This window comes from Oryzias melastigma, linkage group LG10 (genome assembly GCF_002922805.2).
Source record: "Oryzias melastigma strain HK-1 linkage group LG10, ASM292280v2, whole genome shotgun sequence".
NCBI lineage: Eukaryota > Metazoa > Chordata > Actinopteri > Beloniformes > Adrianichthyidae > Oryzias > Oryzias melastigma.
The window spans coordinates 26,367,131-26,387,221 of record NC_050521.1 but is presented as its reverse complement, the minus strand read 5'-3'; positions in this window follow the sequence as shown (position 1 = coordinate 26,387,221).

The window sequence follows — 20,091 nt, the reverse complement described above, 5'->3', positions numbered from 1 at the left end:
TGTCCTTTAGCGGTTGTTTGCCCTTAACAACCACTAGAGGGCGCTGCATCTGAATGTAAGTATTTGCTACTGATAGAGGAAGAAGAAGTGTAATCCAAAACAAACACGGAAGAGAATCTGATTGTTTTACATCTTACACTTAAATAATTTTTTTATACACATCAAAAGATTATTCTTCTTCTTTTTAGTTATTTATTAGTCACAACGGATTTGGCGGATTTGTTCTCAAACATCAGACTTTTCCTCCAAAAGTGCGACTTATATACGGTTTTCTTGTCCTTGATTAGACATTTTTTTCTTCTGCCCATCCATATATATGATCATATTTTACCTTTGGAATGCTAAAAAACAAACTATTTATGAAATATGAGTCATTTTTGTGAACTCTTTTCACACCGACTCGATCTTTGAGGCTCTGCCTTACCTTCCTTGTCGGTCCCGCCCATTTCACAACGTCATCCCAGACCCGGCGTTCCTCAGAAGTTTACATTTAAAAGTAAGTAATGACTTTTTGTTTTTAACATGACTTTTAAAAGTTATAAAACTGATGCTTTCATGTATTTTCCAAGCACTAGCAGCTACATGCTGATGTAGATGACCGGCGACCATGAAATGCTCCTGGGTGGACACTGACCGATGTCAGCTTTTAGAGAAAACTCATCCAGTTGCTGTGAAATTTTAACTTTTTCTTAAATCCTCCGCGCCCAAAATGTTAGTATTCTCTCCAGACAAAAATGGCCGACCATCTGCTGAATTTGTTGAAAAACATACATGTAGGTTGCCACGTGGTGCTCTTTAGGAATAAGTGACCGTTGTATATGTGGGTTTGATGGGTGGTTTTGATGGGTTTTGATGGGTGTTGGAAGGCCACGCCCCTTACCACCTAAAAGCGGGTACTACACAAAATCTGTTAATCATATGTCTTGGGGCCAGAAGGCTCCACCTACTTTTTTTTTCAAAGCATCTAATTGGTCAGTTTGTAACTTGAACTACAGATCAAATCTGAAATCTCTGTTGTAACAGAGATGTTTAATTCTCTATAGCAGTTTATGGGGTTTTGGCTTTCCTGTTTGGAACCCCAGGGGGGAGGAGTCACTCACTCCAGTTCTCATATACAATCAATGGTTAAACTCAATCAGACAAGGGGCCAAAATCCAAAACACCTGAGGTCGTGGTCCGAACAGGATAAACATTTATTGAACACTCTAAAACTACATTTTTAAAACCGTAACTTTTTAACATAATTATGAACTAGATATATAGCATTACCTGTGATAAAAGTGTGAATGCTGTAAGCTGAATTTGACCGCTGAAGATGTCAGAGCTAATAGCTGAAGATGCTAAAGCTGATAGTCAGCTAAAATATTAGCTAAATGCCAAATTAGCCTAAAAAAACAGAGAAAAAAAAAACTTAGGTTAGCCAAAACAAAAAATACGTGCTAAACTTTCTAAAAAGCTGAAAGAAGCCAAAATTAGACAAAAAGCTAACGTGTACATATTAGCCAAACTCCAAAACAGCCTAAAACACTTTTAAAAAAAGCCAGAATTAGCAAAAACAGCTAGCATGTAGCTGAAATGTTAGCTAAACTCCAAAATAGTCTAAAACGCCAGAATAGTCCAAAAAGATAGCAGAATGCCAAGTTTTTACATTTTAACATATTTATAAATAATAATAAAAGGGCAGGAATATTATTGCAGAATAAATCAACTTAAACCTTAAATAACTTTCAACATTTTACTCTCCATAAAAATGTATTTTGTCAAAATTATACAAGTTAGAAATGAGAGCAAGACAACATCAGGCCATTAATAACAATAAAATAAAATGATCTGGAGGGCCGGATCCGGCCCCCGGGCCTTGACTTTGACACATGTGGGTTAAACCATCAAAAGTCAGTTCTGTATCTCTTATTAGAGAAAAGGTCAACAAATTCCACAAATTCAGCGGTGTAAAAACTAACAACAGGTACATTGACATGCAGGCCCCGCTCGCCGCCCGTTGGCGCTTGCTTCTGACCACTTTTTCTTCCGATAAGGACTTCGTCCTCATAATGAAGAGTAAGAGGTGATGAGGAGAGAAGAATACGGAGGAAGAAACAAATCACAGCAGACAGAGGAGGTATGGAGATGGAGGATGGAGGGGACGGAGTGGTTAAAGGACACGCTCCCTGTGGTCACTTTGGGCGATGGGGCATGACTGACCCCCCACTCCCACACACACAGGCAGCCTGTCAGAGGGCCCGGCCGCTCAGACAGGCAGGATGTTTCAGTAATCTCCACCAATCAGCTGCCTGCTAGTCTGTGTAATAACGAGCGCACGTGAAACAAAGAGAGATAGGGATTTGCTCCAGTTGTTTTAAATTACAGCCTACACTCTCTCTGTGAATAACCCTTCACCCGCACACTTTAGCTGCTGTCACACACACACACTGGCCAATGAATGCTGGATTAGCCACCTTGAGCAGACACTCGCCGAGCCTCAGCGGTGAGACGGACCCCCGGAGGACAGCGGGGTCCCGCTGGCTGACCAACCTTGTTATTAAGTCAGGGTGGCCGAACACGCCCAGGCAGCCAATCAGAGCGGCCCCCGCTGGCTGTCACCCGCCTGGCTGTTTCACTCGGAGGGCCACACCAGGTGACACCTTGACGTGTTGTGAACCAGAAGCAGGTAGAAAAACACAAACAGTTGTTTTCAGAGGCCCTCTGAGGACCCAGAGAAACAACATTACACTTGCCTGAGGTTAAGTGGGTGTGGCTCAGGTTAGAGAGCCGTCACGAGCTGAGAGAAACACGAACTCTTTGTTTCCTTTCATGTTTCTCTAAATTTAACAAACCCTTTCCTGTTTCAGGCACAAACTACACCCCTAAGAATAATTAAGCAGTAAATGAAACCCTCATGGAGCCCAAATTAAAAACTATTTACACCTTATGGACGTGTCAAGGTAGTAACTCTCTCTGGCCCTCCAGATCATTTTATTTTATTGTTATTAATGTTATCTTGTGCTTCTTTCTAACCTGTATAATTTTGACAAAAATATTTGGAGATATGGAGGGTAAAATATTGAACATTATTTAAGGTTTAAGATGATTTATTCTGGTATAATAATTCTGTCTTTTTATTATTCCTATTTATGTTAAAAAGTTACGGTTTAAAAGTTATAAAAATTGTCATTCGGTTTTTTTATAATTATTTTGGCATTTACTAAGGTTTTTTAGGCTATATCGGAGTTTAGCTGACAATTCAGCTACATGCTAACTGTTTTGGCAAATTTAGTTATTTTTTGTTGTTTTTGTTTTAGCTTTTTAGGCTGTTTTGGATTCAGGCTAATTTTGGCTTTTTTCATTTTTTTAGGATGTTTTGAAGTTTAGCGATTTTTTCAGCTACATGCTAGCTGTTTTGGCAAACCTAAGTTTTCATTGTTTAGTTTTAAGGCCAATTTAGCATTTAGCTAATATTTTAGCTGGCTATCAGCTTCAGCGTTTTCAGCTATTAGCTTCAGGATTTTTAGCTATCAACTTCAGCATCTTCAGCGGCCAAATTTAGCTTACAGCATTCACACTTTTATCGCAGGTAATGCTATATATCATATATCATATATATAAATCATATAGTTCATCATTATATTAAAAAGGTTACGGTTTTAATTTTTTTTAAATAAAAAAAAAAATCCAAAATTTGACATTGAAAATGAATGGGAACATTTTTCAAATCCTTCAAAAACTTTATGCACTTTTCAAACTTATGCGATTTTGGTATCAAAATGTTCAGCACGTTAAGCACATTCATGCTAGTACTTTTGGTGAATGCAAATTTTCCGCAATTCAAAATTTTGCACAATTTTTGAGATTTTTTTTCACAAAATTCTTTACATTTTTTTGCACTTTCTGCACATTTTACAAGTTTGGTATCAGAACGTTCAGGACATTCATGCTTGTACTTTTGGTATTTATAGATGTTACGCAGTTTAAGATTTCAAGCATTTTTTCGATCTTTTCCAGGAAATTCTTTGTGCACTTTGAAACCTATACAATATTAGTATCAAAATGTTCAGCAGGTTCAGGATATTTTTCAGCAATTTAAGTAAATTGCTTCAACATCGTCAGCAACCACATTCAGGAAAAAGCCTTCACAATTATCGCAGGTAATGCAACTTTTCTAGTTTAACATAGTTGTTTTGAGAGTCTTATTAGAACTAATTTGGCTTTGTTCTATTATTTATAATGACAGAACTGTGTTTTCTTGCTCACTGGATGCCTGTTCACCTCTCCGTGTACGACAGCAGGTGAATCACCCGAGAGTCCTTCGTTGGCCCCACTATATTTTCCTGGTGTGTTTTTGGCCGGGCGGTGCGTGTCGGTGTGTGTCGGCGCCGCTCTGCGGGTCAGTGTGATGTCCCGAGTTCAAGTGCAGCTCGCAGCCCTCAGCTGGATGTCAACCCCACTCTGCCTGCCGGGCTTGAGCGCGCCTAACCTCTGCCTGCGGTGGGGCTGCAGGGTCAATATGGTGTTTTACCAACAGGAAAGTGATTCTCCGCAGCTGTCAACATTCATCAGCCTCAATCACGCACACACGGCGTAAACACAGGCGGGTCGGCCGCTCAGCCGCACGCACACACCCACGGAAGCGCAGACACAGCCGGGTCAGCCGCTCATAAAGCCGTAAACAACAGAAAATGGTATGTGGTTGAAAAAGTGTCAGCTCAATTGGATTCTGCAAACACTGCTCTGTTTTTCCACAGCTCCTTTATTTTCACTGTCCATGTTGATACGTCTTCTATCTTCTGTGCTCAAATGGAGGTTTTTACTCCATCTAAAGCCCATCTGAGTGGCTGATGCTTATGGCTCTGTGTTTTCACCCCTTTTACTCACCAGGAGCCACCGCCAGACTCAAACCATTTATTGTGGAAGCCTTGAACTGGACCACAAAGAACTTTTATTCAGCTGGTCCAAATTCATCTGTTAGATTGCTTTTAAAACATAAAGATGGGCTAAGTCTTTAAATGAGAACTGGATAAGGTAAGGAACATACAGCATTCACTACAGTGACTGAAGGAAGCAAAAAAAATAAAGAATATATTGAGAATTTATGGGAAAATGAAAAGGTGATTTGAGAAAAACCAACCAGAGGCGAGTTAAGCAGGAGTAAGGATACTGAAAATTAAATTTCACTGACGTAAAAGGATACAAGTCATTTAATCGGCGACTAAAGTAAGAGTTAAAAAATCTGAGGATAACCAAAAAGTTTGTCCCAGTTTTTAAGTCTTAGTCACATCGACCTGTACAGGTGCTGCAGGTTTTTGGGTTGTAGAAAGGAGTGCATCTTTATATATATATATATATATGTAGATTTTTAAAAAATTAACAAAACAATTTCCCCATGAATATAAAGATGAAATACATGTACAAGGAGTCGCATTTAAGCCATATAGCAAAAATAAGGAAAGTAAAATGAGTTTAAAACATTACATACATTTGGCACTAAAACACTTTTTCTGATAATTGTGGGAATATCCAGTCCAATTTATTGTAAAATAGGTTCCCAAGTCTTTGCAAAATGGTCTGATTTGTAATACAGTCAACAAGTCCAATAATCCAGACGGATGCAGGTCAGAACGACTTTCTGTTGTTGTGACTTGGAGGGAATTTCCTGAGATCCAGTTCAGAAGACTGTAAGCTTTTTCAAAGGTGTCTATTGTATTTACCATAAATAAAAGGATTAATCAAACTTAACAGTAAAATCAGAGGATTGTTGTTTAAGTGAAGAGACTAAATTGAATTCATTTCTTGACCAATGGTATCCCAAAGTTGCCAAACTCTTGAACAGGAGTGAGTTAGAGTACCAAGAGAGAAGTTGGGTTGTAATTTTTGGCATTGATATGGAGAAATGTGAGCAGGAGTGGATCTTGAGAGGAGCAAACGTGTCTTGAAGGCTCGTACTGCCACCTCAAGGAACGTCCATTTCATAGAATTTGGAGGGTTGAAAAAGGAAAAATCTACACAACACGCCTGCATCTCACCTACTTCAAGTAGTATCAAGTATCAACCTTACTTCAACCTTACATGTTGCTTAAGTGCAACCTGCAGCATACCTGTAGAAAAATGTGCAGGAACATTTTCTCTCTATGGGTTTACTGAGCGGTCTATGACCTTGATATTTCCTGTGGGTCACCGGCATAACCCATACAGGTTTGACCACTTTACACCTGCAGACGGCCTGTATACACCTGTAAGGACAGTTGGGACTCAGACTTATACAAGGTCAACCAGACAGATCAAGCCAGAGGCGAGGTCCACTGCCAAGGACAGGAGCACAGACGATCCTTCATCCAGATAGAACTGAGGGACAGCTGAAAGTGCGAGACGAGCCAGAGGCGAGGTCTACTGCCAAGAACAGATGCACAGATGAGCCACCTGGAATAAGGAATCTCTCTCGCTCTCCCAGAAGGAAGTGAGAAACAGTTACAACACCTGAATCCCACTGCACCAAACAAAGGCAAAGAGAATTAAATAAAATAAATGTTAAAGAATAGAGGGGTAGGCAGAAATGGAGGACAGAATCCCAGTGCGCCACACTTTCCACTGAACTGTTCCAGCTCCTTTAGCCTGGTCTGTTCGGTTCCTTTCAAATTCATGGGTTGTGAAGAGAGAGAACTGAATGACTCATTGACCCTCATCACTCTAAGTGAGAGGACTGTTTTTGTTCTAACTTTACTCCTTCTCAGTTGTAAAGCAGAAAGTTTTTCAGTTATTTGAATGAATTTAGCTTCTCAGATCCCTCAGTTCTCCGGTTTAGATCCGAATTCTTCTTTGACTGTATTTGTGTGTCTGTTTTTCCTTGTTTAAGGATTTGATCTGTGTTGTCTAATGGGATGAATTGGACTTTGTGTGTTTGCTGTGATTTAGATGCTCAACCCTATATTCTCTCTGCCATCTTCATTGTTTTATCTCCCACACACATATACGCACTCCTGACAGGCCTCTCCAGGTTAATAGATAGTATTTTAAATCATATTACCTCCATTACAAACTGTTTTATTGTCCCGGTGCATCTGTCAACGCGGCGAGCGGCAATGTGTGAGAAAGAGACATCAAGCTTCTTCCTCTCCTCTGGCCTGCTCTGATGCTATCGCGGCGGGGGGAATTGAAGAAAGGCTGGAGGAGAGTGTTGGTGCTGGAGTTAAGAGATTGAGCTGCAGGACATAGATCAGAGAGAGGGAAGAACGAGACAAAGGCATACCAACGTATAGACATTAGGAGAGGCCCAACCAGAGGATGAGGGATATGAAGCTGGGCTGTGATCAGTGGTCCTGACCCCACTTTGTCAGCATTGTGTGTGTGTGAGACGGAGATAATGGGGGAGAATGATCGCATGTTTGGCACCATCTGAATCGACGATCTGGTGGGGGTTAGAGGCGGATAGCTGGAGATACGAGGCTGCGGAAAATCATTGTTTCCCTTAACTGGTCAGTTCAGGAAAAGTCGAGACGAAGAGAATACGTTTTGGTGAGGAATTCGTTAGTTTTTACGGCACGGATTCCTCGTTTCACTGTGGCACAGAGACATCCAATCAGATGGGATACTCTAAACATACTAGTTCAAAACAGCTGATTTTAGATCAGTCCTGAGAATACACACGGAGACAGTGTGCATTTATGCTAAAACCAACAAATTAAGGAATTTAAAGATCTTTCTTCATGTTTTTCCTGTTTATTACCAGAATGTTTCACTTTTTTATTGAGCTAGCTCATGAATTGCCATTTATTTAAACAGAAACACTAATCTTACCTTCAGTAAATTAGTCCTGTGTGTTTCCCGATCACGTTTATAAGAAAAATCTTCCCTAATTGTATTAGTTACAACACCAGGGAGTTATTAGATTGTATTTTTATATGTAGCTGCGTCTGTCCGATCCATGTCAGTAATATTTAGATGACTATAGTATTTATAACTACTAGTTACCTGGTATTTCTTTATAGTTTTGTCCTCATTGTTGGTGTTAAGGGCAATAACCATAAGAACTGCTGTTCTAACTGGAGACACTTTATTTCAGGGCTGCAGAGTAAAAGTGGAAAGAGAATTTTAGGACTTTTAGGGGTTTTATGTACAATCAAACTAAGAAATATCATCTGAACCTTAACAGACTTTATTCTCATGATTTACCATTTATGACTTTTTTTTGGGTAAATTTGTGTATTTTTTGTCCTAAACTTATGTGTTTTGAAGTTGTATATTTAAGACAAACTGTAAACGTGTACATTTGTGAGTTTAAAAGTCATAAATTTAGATTATAACTTTTAAAGTTGTAAACATACGACTAAATTCTCATAATATAACAGTTGGGACTTTGTTGTCATAAGTTTCATTCTTTTTTTCATAAATTTACAACTTTTTTCTTGTAAATTTATGTATTTTTTCCCATAAATATACATGTTTAAAGTCATAAATTAACAACATTTAAAGTAATACATTTTCAACTTTAGAACACATAAATTTGCAAAAAAGTAATACATTTAGGCTGCAACTTTTACATTTGTAAATATACAACTTTATTTTCAATTCACAACTTTTTTCTCATAAATTTATGACTTTTAAAAAATGTTTTTCTTATAAATGAAGGAGTTTTTTCTCCAGTATTTATGTATTTTTTTTCTCAAAAAATAACAATATTTTAAAGTAATAAATGCACGAAATTTAAAGTAATACATTTACAACTTAAAAACACAAAAATGTGAAAGATTAAAAGTCATAAGTTTAGCCTATGGCTAATAGAGTTCATATAACACTTAATTCTCGTAATCTAACAGTTACCATTTTTTTTCTCATAAATGTATACGTTTTTCTCCTACATTTTTCTTTTTTTCTCATAAATTTACAGGTTTTAAAGTAACACATTTACAACTCTAAAACACATTAATTTGGGAGAATAAAAGTTTTACATTTAGCCTATCACTTTTAAAGTTGTAAATCTACAGTTGTGATTTTTTTCCCCATAAATTCATGACGTTTTAGATTTTAAATGTTTGTATTTTCTCTCACACATCTTTGTTTTAAAGTTGTAAATTTACGTCATATAAGTCAATACATTTCCAATTTTAAAAGATAAAATTTGACAGAATAAAAGTAATAAATTTAAAGTCTTAAATATATATAAATTACTCTTTTAATATAATAGTAGCAAATTTTTTCTAGTAAATTTTATTTTTTTCATGAGTTCATAACATTTTTCTCATACTCTAAAGTATTTTTTCTTCAGAAATTTATGTTTTAGTAATAAATGTATGTCATTTACTTTAAAACACGTAAATTTGTGAGTTTAAAAGTCATAAATTTAGCTTATAATTTTCATCTGTAAATATACAACTTTATTCTCAAACTTTTTTCCTTGTAAATTTGTTTTTTTTTCATGATTGTAGGCGTTTCAAAGTCATAAATTTACAACTTTACAACATGTAAATCTGTGTGAATAAAGGTCATAACATTAAAGTCATAAATATACAACTTTATTTTCATAATTTAACAGTTCTGACTTTTTTCTCATAAATGTATTACTTTCAGGTCATTATTTTAGAAAAAATTGTTCTGTTTGTAAACTGTTAATAATACTCTGTCGTCACTCTTGGAAATTTTGGCACAAATTGAGATTTTAATCCGGGAAGAAGGAGAGATTTCACACAAACACTCAAGAGGAACATTCATCTCCATGTCTCCTGACCCTCCACAGAATCAAATCCATTTCCTGAAGAAGCGCTTTTATTTAGTCTCACTGATGTGAATCTTCAACACCACAGTCATACAGTTTGTTTAGTAACAGGCAGCAAGGTCAGAGTTAATGACGGCGCCGAGCGTGTTTCGGAGCTGGAGGTTACGGGCCAGAGCATCGATTCAACCGCTGCATCCAGCGTGTTCTGCAGCCAGCGGCCGCTCCACAGCGAAATGGAGATTGCATCAGTGTGTTGATGCATATGCTGCCATGCAGAACACTCTTAAGGGACGTACACACAGTCAAATGCTCGGATGCTCACGTTTGGATCACCTCATCCAGAACGTTCTCTGATGGCTTTATCATTCTGCCCGCTCCCGAACACCCCGCTGATCTCACTTATATGTGTGCCAGTGTAATATGGAATAATATTCATGGGGATTATTCAGATTTATAGTTGGGTTATTAATTGCGGCAGCGCTTTAAGTTATTCCTATTTTATGGGGCGGAAAGATAATAACCTAATAAGTTTCCCCTTGTGTCTCAGTGTGTGTGTGTGTGTTTGTTTCAGTCTGAATATGCAGTATGAGGTCCAGAGCGTATAGCTCATCATTACAAACAGCATTTACTTGACTTATTCAGTCTCTGGAAGCCGCTGTTGGTTCAGTCCACACAGCTCTAACGGGACAAACCACTTATTTTAAGAATGAGTGATCGTGGTTGGGACGACGCGGGGCGCTCCTATCAGTAACTGGTTTCTATGAGGCTGTTAGGAGCTGATGGAGGGATTCATTCATTCATTTAGTTCTTTGGTTTTGACAATAAAGGGAATTGGGATGTGGTCAAAGGTTGTCAGCTGCTTCACAAAATGATGATTGCTTCAGACTCGTATCATTTATGTTGCACACATCAATAAATGAACACATCAAGGACGGAGCTGGGGAAAAGAAAAGAGGATGTTATGAAAAATGAGTCATGGTGTTAAAGTCCCACTGTTTTCAGAGTGTTCCCGTCGGTCATTTAATTATTATTTTTCCGTTTTGAGCCAAAATAAACCCTATATTTGTATCATATTTGATACATACATCTCATTGGCAAGATCCAAACTTTCTTATAAAGAACTAGGTCCATGTTGTCAGAACCTGTAGTTCATCATCCTTCCACTGGGGGCAGTAAACCCTCATTTCAAAATGGCTGCTTCCATGAAATCTCAAAAACACTTTTGGCGGGAAAAGTTTATGCTAATTTCAAACGTTTCTGGTGAGAATGCCTTATCTGTTATCATTTGTTTGTTTATATATTTCTGTATTGAAATAATGTGAAATTTGCTGATAAGTAATTCTTTGAAAAAACAGTTAGTGGGTAAATAAGGAGCTTTTTTTTAACATTCATCTTACTAACATTGTTATGAGCAAAAACTTACCAAATCATGTGATGTATCATAATTGATACCATCTGTATCTGATTTAAGAAAAAACAGTTTTTTGTGGGTTTCATCAAAAGGTTTAAAAAACATCGTTATTAAAAAAAAAAAAATACAAAAATAAAATTTCTGTCAATTCTTTGATGCAGTGGGCTTTACAGGGTTAAAAACCTGTGTCGTTTTCCAGGACATAGTTTCTACAGAGATCATTAAAAATTTGCTTCTGAGTTGTGAAAGGGACCGTTGGTGTGGAGTAACCCCGCCCCCTTTCCTCTCCCCATTGCCAAAAGCTTGAAGAAGGGAGCTTGTAAAGGAGGTTATAATTTGAATAAAGAAATACTCAGAAATACCAGAAATACCAATTATCAGAAACAGAAGATCAGATCCTGATAGAAGCGCTCAGTAATGCAGGTAGAGTGGCACCAACAATACTTTGCACTGAGTGAGGCTCTCTGCAGTGCTCAAGTGTCCTGTGGGTGATTGGCAAATGAGAGACGGTTGAGCAGCATCCAGGAACTGTGCGCTGAGGCTGCTGGGAGATGTAGTGCAGTCAGTACTCTGGAGATAGCTCCCACCAGTGACCAGAGGGGGAGACAGAGTTACTTTGAGCGGCCATATTTGATTTTCTTTCTACTTGCTAATCGAGTCACTGAAAATGTCACATGTCCAAACCCGAGTCCCTGATTGGATGATGAGGCTAATTGGTCAAATTAGCTAAACCTCAGATTTCTTAAGTCCCGACGAGCCCAAATCTCAACATTGAAACTTTATTAGCTTGGTGTTTCCATCCAGGTCAGTTTGGACCACAGATGTATAAAAAACCAAACAACAGACTCCAGAAATATTTTTATGGGTCATTTTTCACTTCAGGATCTCTGCTGGTCGCTCATTAATGCAGACGGGACAATCAGCAGCAGCCACACTACAAGCTTACTGACTCCACAGCACAGATACACACAGACAGGCTGGACTCAGATGTTATTTCTTTCCACACACTCGGCTATCCAGAGCTCCCTCCGCGTTTGCGCAGCTCTCATCAGTGAATATAAAGATGTCACATAAATGTTAAAGGACGTGGGTCAATATTTCAGGCCGCTGGAACACTCTGCTGCAGTTTCTCGTTGTGTTTAATATGCAAATTGATCCTTGGTGTGCGTGAGCTGCAGGTCAAGTGTCCTCGTGGCCTTTCCATTCTGTGTGCAGCTTGATGGGTTCATTAAAGGCATGTGACCCCCCCATCCCACCACTGTGCACACACACAAACACACTCAGACTTCCACAAGAGACACTTTAAAAAACTGCTAATTTGATCAATACTTAATTTTTCCTCCTCAATGCTTTTTTTCCTGTCAAGCTAAGATAAGAGGAGCGAGGGGGCGGGGCCTTGTGTATCACAGTGTGTTTGTAAGAAACCTGCAGCCGGGTTTGTGTTATCAGTGTGTGTTTCTATCACAGCAGTGTGTGTGTCAGAACTGTAATTACCTCATGGCCTCCTATTACCTGTGTGGTTGTGTGCGTTTCTGTGTGTGTGTGTGTGAAGACAGTATCGGCCCATCTGGTAAATGGATAGGTTGGCGAGGTGTCGTCATGGCAGCCAGTTAGCTGGGGGGATCCAAATGATGTCATCCCTCACCGTGGCAACACTTAAAGAGATAAGTTCTTTAAAGAGGCGACCATTAATCAGCAGCCAAACACACTCTTTGGGGGGAAACACACACTTTGAAGCGTAACACAAACACACACACTCTATTGTTGAACCATTTGACCGCTCCGGTTCCTGTTCTCCATTTGTAATCGGGCCGTCATAGCAGACAGTCAGGAGGAAGGGCTGTAGTGGTCGCGTCACGGTACGGAAGTTCAAGTCTGGGAGGAAATCGGGCTAAAAATGAGGAATATTTGGTAATATTTGCAAAAACTTAAGAACCACAACAATCAAGGTTTTGATAGTTCTTTTATGCCAACATCCTGCATGTTGGTTGTCTTACAGACCTGTGAAGATGCTCTCGTAGAAGGCATGTTTACACTGATATTTCCACTTTTTCAGGAAGGATTGGACAAGAATCACACTGAATTGGACCTCAATCTACATCCTACGTTTCTGAATTTGAAGCACCAAACTAGTTACGGGTTTTGCTCGCAAGAATTGATTCCAATTTGATTCCATTTGACGGTTTCAGTGACTCGATCAGCAGGTGGAGTACATGAGAAATGTTCTTCTCATCCTGAACTTATATCCATTTTTTTGCCTGAAGTATTCCAGGGCTGGTCACAAGACTGTTGTGAGGCCCACATGGGAAGGTCTTCTTAACTTTAGCTTTTTAATTTTTCTTATTTTCCTCAAGACAAAAATAATTTTAAAAAATCCTCAAATGTTATTCTTATTTTGATTTTTCCCTTCTCAGACCAATGCAGGACAGCGAGTCTTCAAACAGATAATTTGTTAAATGAAAATATTTATTTTATTCATTTTTTAGATCTTTATTTCATTTATTTACATGATACAAAATTAATAAATCAAGAGGAGCAGAAAAAGACAAAACTTGTGTTTTCCTTGTCATTTAACTCTTTAAAACAATAAATTAAAAGCTTAAGTAATAAAAATTAACTTAAAAGATTACAATTGATTGAAATATTAAACAAAAGATTAGTTTGTAATTGAATAAATACAAAAAGACTTCTCATGAATACACTACACACTAAAGCATTTTTTAACATACAAACTATTATTTTTGGTAAAGTTATGGGGAAAGTTTACTTTGGACGGGGAAATCCTTGTTTTTTGTCATTAAAAATCCTTGTGTTTGGACTCGTTTTGATTGTCCTCACTACAGAAACAACACAATTAAAGAAACAGGAGTTATACTTTCAAAGTAAAAAACAGAAAATAAATCTAGAACAGAAAAAATAAAACTGAGAAATCAAAATAAATGTAGCAGAAAATGTATTTTTACTTTAACTAGACGAGGAAACACCAACTGTAGATCAATCGTTTATTATTACGTCTAATTACAGCGGCTTAATTGGATGTAATTAATGCAGCATAATTAGGCTTAATTAATGTTGTGTAGCCTCTTTGATTTAGCCGGACTCCCCAGGCACCAGTTAGAGGTTCATGTCTAAGTTCTGCAGCTCTGTCTGAGCCGTCACTGCAACAATTCAACCTATTACTGCTGAATTATTTCTATATTTTGTCAATCTATAAAAATAAAAGGTTTTCAAAATCATCACATAAAATGCTGTTTTGTTTTTGCAAGAACACTCAAAAAAAATTAAATAAAATCTGGCATTTATCCAAACGCAATTTTGCAAACAAAACACTTTTTCCTGAAAATATTTTGACCTCGACATGAACTAACTGGAGTTCACTTCTATCAGATGTTTCCATCTGAGAAAAAAAGTTTATTAATGCCACATAATTGAGTATTGTTGGAAAATTTGTGTTGCCTCTCAAACGATCTGAGCAGAAATCTTAACTTTCTGTGACAAAAGAATTGTATTACACATGCTAAACTATATATAGCGTATTTATATAGTATATTTATACATGTGTGTTCACCAAAATCACTTTATACAACGTCAAAGTTTGCAGCTTTCATAGTATTTTCACTCTGAAGAGCTATGTTTATTTACTAATAACTCAAAAACTACACAGTAAAAGTTCACAAATCTCTGAGCTGAAAGTATAGAACAAAGATATACTCGTCATGGCCGGGAATTATGTACCAAAGTCACTTTATTCACCAGTTTATGATCTAATAATTCAAAAACAACACAGAAATAGTCCACAAATCTGTTTTGTGTATAAATAATACTTTTGTAGTAATGCACATTAGAACAGATTAAGTGTTTTATTATGAAGAGGGAACTCACTTCAATAACAGAAAGACTGTCCGCCCAGATTTGTGTTCTTCCTGTATTGACATATCCAAAGAAGATGTAAATTTATGTCTCTCAAAATCCCAAAATATATCGAAACTATAAACTTTCAAAAATATAAAACTGGAACAAAGATCAAGCAGCAAATGTCAGAATCCAAATGCATGAAAAAAACCCTAAGCTAATCATAAATAAATAGATAGTAATTAATAATTAAATTAAATGTATTTAAATCTTCTATTAAAAATACTAAGAATAATAAATAAACAAAAATTGAAAACAAGTGAAAGAAAAGAAATAAAAAGGGAAAAAGTCGTCAGTTTACGTTTTATAGTTTTATTACTTTCCAATTTTTGAAGCGATTTACTAAATAGAATAAAGACATTTCTAAAAACAAATAAATCATGTTCAGCTTTGAACAAATTTAATAACTAATTTTCATAAAATGATCAAATTATTAATTACGAAATTTTTTTTTGTTTTAAAAGGCAATCATAAAAAAATATAAACCAAATTATAATCTGGAATAAATAGTTTGTGCGTTTCATTTCCTTCTTACACTCAGAATGAGTGAAAACATATTTTCTTTCTTTTTAGGAACTTGTGCTCAGTGTAGTTAAAGTCGAATGTGCAGTGCCGAATGTCTCAGAGGACGTTTGATTGGCTGTCCCGTTAGCCAATCGAGTGACGTACTTCATGGTGAGGATGATCATTCGCTCACTGCCTTTTTCTTAAATATATTTGTATTCTTCTGTTAGTTTTATGGTAGTCATTAGTGCGGTGTGAGTACTGGCTAAGTATTTCCAGCGGTCCACAGGTTTCCCCATCCCGTATTCACCTGTTAGGGCAGCTGTAGCCCAGACTTTAACCTCGTGTGCAGCACTTACAAGTTTAAAAGCGACTGAAGCGGCGAGGAGGTCGCCTCGTTCCATCAGATATTATGTGGCGGAGTGCTACTGGAGTGACTCACACTCGTGCCGCTGCCTCCATATATCGTTTCCTGGGCTCGGTGCCACGCTCCTCATCATGTTTGTCCGGGCTAATCGCCCAGTTGCCGCCTCCTCCCTGCATTAACTTTGTTAGAACAGAGACACCTCGTTAATGACACTGCTAATTGAATGAAATGGCCATACTAACGAGCATAAAACCTCCCACTCACATTTTACTAATTAACAGCACACTGGCTTAATTACAACAGTAGAAACACGCACGGTTCTGTCTCGTTACTGTTAATTGCGGCGGCTTACAGGGATTTATGGTAATTGGCTGTATGAACGTTGTTAACGAGAAGCTGAATTAGCAAGACACACAGAGACAAGAGGAAAGCAGAGATGTGCCAGCGCCGTTTAACAAAGACTTCACTCTTCAGCTGCTGCTCAGACTGGCTGGTTGGAATCTAAATATTTCTCATGTGAATGCGAGGACTGCATGATAACGCGCTCTGCTGAGCCCAGAAAGGTCACAGGTTTGATGCTGCAGAACGAACAGAGCTAAAGATCATCATTTTGGACACTTTAGAGGAAATGGTGGACTTTCAAAGTAAGATATTCACCAGAAAGTGATTATCATTTTATGTTTTTTAGTTTGCTAAAAAGCAATGATTTGGTTCACTGATTAAACCTAAAATAAACTCATTCAGACTGAAGGGAAATGATATGATTAAGAAATATATGTTGAAGTCACGGGTGTCAAACTGAGGGAGACACAGGGAGACAAAATCAAAACACACTTTGGATCACAGGACGAACAGGATAAACATTTATTGAACTCTCTAAAACTACATTTTTAAAACTTTAAAACCGTAACTGTAACATAATTATGAACAAGATATAAAACATTACCTGTGATAATGCTAGTGTTAATGCGGACAGTTGAAGATTGATAGGTAGAAACACTGAAGCTGAAAAACGTTGAAGCTAATAGCTTAAAACACTGAGGCTGATAGCTGAAAACGCTGAAGTTGATAGCTGAAAACGCTGAAGCTGATAGCCAGCTAAAACATTACCTCAATGCCAACTTAGCCTAAAAAACAAAACAAATGAACTTAGGTTAGCCAAAACAGCTAGCATGTGTAGCTGAAAAAAATAGCTAAACTTCAAAATAGCTTAAAAAAGTGAAAAAAAAGCCTAAATTAGTCAGAAAAAAGCTAGCATGTAGCTGAAATATTAGCTAAACTCCAAAACGGCCTAAAAATCTTAGTAAATGCCAAATCAGTCCAAAAAACTAGCAGAATTACAATTTTTAAAACTTTAAAACTGTAACTTTTTAACATAATTATGAATAATAAAAAACGCAGGAATAATATTCCAGAATGAATCAACTTAAACTTTGGATAACTTTAAAAAATTTACTCTCCATAAAAATCTATTTTATCAAAATTATACAAGTTAGAAATGAGCTCAAGATAACATCGGGTCATTAATAACAATAATATAAAATGATCTGGAGGGCCGGATAGAATTACCCGGAGGGCCGGATCCGGCCCCCGGGCCTCGACTTTAACACGTGTGGTTTAAGTTATGTCAGAGAGAACTAATCAGTCTTAAGTTTATCTTGTCAAAATAAATACTGATAAAAAGTGCACTTTTTTTTTGTTCAGTTGTGGCGGCTTTTGTGCTGGAAATATATTCAATCAGACCAAAAAGGAAATATATTTTTTTGGACTGGGAACCGTTTCTATGCCCACATTTGTAAACATGTCATCACTTTAGTGATGTTGGTGTCATTATTAGGTAAATTCAAGCTGTCATTTACACCCATAGTTCATTATTTGTGGGTTTTGTAACTTTTGTAAAATGTTTAAGTTCAAGTTGTAAAAATACCAATAAAATACATTTTACTTTAGTGGGAAAAAAAGAAGAAATATTTAAATAAAGGATGTTTTCTGTGATTTTAATAACGAAATAACCAAATAAAATACTTTGTTTCTTTGATTTTATTTATTTCAAGCAATCTAAACAAACAAAAAAAGTACAAAAGAAGTTAAATGAGAAAGATATATCTTTAGTCATTCCACGTACACATGTACCAATATTATTTCTATTATTATAAATGTTATAGATTTAGTATGCATGCATAACACAATGAATTTATGAAATGTAAATTTAGTCAAAAACAGTTTATTTAATTGAAAAGAAGTGAGAAGTGGACGTGAACGTTTATGTTTCCTCCCTATTGTGCTTTTCTTAAATATTTTACTTTTTTATTTCACATATATATCACATTCCACTTATGATGAAAGATGTAAAATTATTCCAGAAATCATATAGACCAAGTATTAAAATGGAGTGTTTTATAATCATCATCAGAATAGATTATCACAATAATGTGAGTAATGTGAGCAGGTACAAAAATAAAATATTTAAAATATAAAACTGTGACTGTTGACATTTTGTGAACAAGTTTTCAGAATAAAAGCATTGGTTTGTTACTTAAAAGGTGGAGAGATTTGCTAAAACGTGACTAAATTCATATAATGTTTTCTCACAATGGACAGAATATCAGGACATCACTTTTTTTACACTTTAATCACTTGTTATTTTTATCATTACTGGTCACCGAATCCTAATAAAGTTGTCAAACCTCCTGAGCTACAAACATCTAGATCAGTACTGATGTGTGAGTGAAAACAGAGTAAAACGTTCAGAATTGAACTGTTTTGTCTGCTTTTGGTTTAGTTTCATTTAAAAAACACAAATAAATTTCCTTTCTAAAGTAAAACAGAAAAATGTTTGTATCGATTTAGCAAAAGAACTGAACAAAATAACCCCTCCACCATTAAATGACTGAGTTTCTTCCTCTTTTCCAGTCGTCCTCCTCCTCCTCATATTCCCTGGTTTTGCTCTCCTCCCTCTGATGAAGTGATTAAGCTTATGTGTTGGTGGAGGAGCGCTCATGCAGGCAGACACCACTCAGATTGCTCTGCATGTATTACTGCTGTGTGTGTTAGTCCTGGCAGGCCTCTCACAGCTCATTGGCTGCATATGAGCGAACGTCAGTCAGTCATTGGTTAAAAGATCTGGTTAGCATCCGTAATTACAGCCGACGCTCGACGAATGCACTTCAGTGTGTCTGTGTGTGACGGATGTGTGCAGGGCGACAGATAAAATGGTGAATGTTCTGGACTGAAACAGACAGACGGAGAAGAAGTGATGGAGGATAACAGGATGACTCGATCACAGACGGGATCCCATGCAGCCAGCGATCATTCCACGCAGGAACCTTTAGATTCTCAACTGTCAGTCAGAAAGAAGCTTACTTAGTGGCTTTATTACAAAAAACACAGTCTTATGTGGTTCTAAAAACATAGTATACATTTGTTTTTTAAGTCTTAAAATGTTTCAGGAGGTCTCCTAAAGGTGGAGATCTTTTCAAAATCCTGTTTTGCGATTAGACTTACAGGACTGCTGGCAATAGTTCAAAGTTTAAACTTATATCGCAGTAAAATTATTAAATTTAGAACTTTTGGTTTTTAACTTGAGATAATTCTATAAATGAAAGTACAATATGGATATAATGTCAAAATAAAGTTTTAAAAAGTTATTTTTTTATTCAAAAACTTTAGGTTGTAAACTAATCGGGGGCTTGTCCGGGAAGCAAAAATCAAAATCTTTTAATTTTGTTTCAAAATTTATTTTGATTTATGATTTCAAGTTGACATTGCTAATGCGAGTGTAAAAATTAAAAATATATTTTTTTGTAATTTTTTAGTAACTGTTTAACATTTACTATAAGGTCAATTTACAAGTTTTTGGGCAGAAATAGTATGATAAAAAAATACCACATGAACACTGATTTCTGATTAATTCTTCTCTGTTAGAAATTACTATATTTATTCTTTCAAATTAAGTAATAGGAATAAAAAGAGATACTTCTCACATATTGTAATGATTTTCATTTTGCAATATGCATCGATTTTGTCGATAAAGTTTTTTTTTTTTGATCTTTGAACAGAACCAGCTTGATAGGATTCAGATCTTCACATTGAAAACACAGACCTTTTTCCCCTCCAGTTTCATGTCACCTTAAGAACTTTTTTCTGTTGTACTATAAATGTAAAAGTATTACATATATATGTGTTTTCATTTTTTTT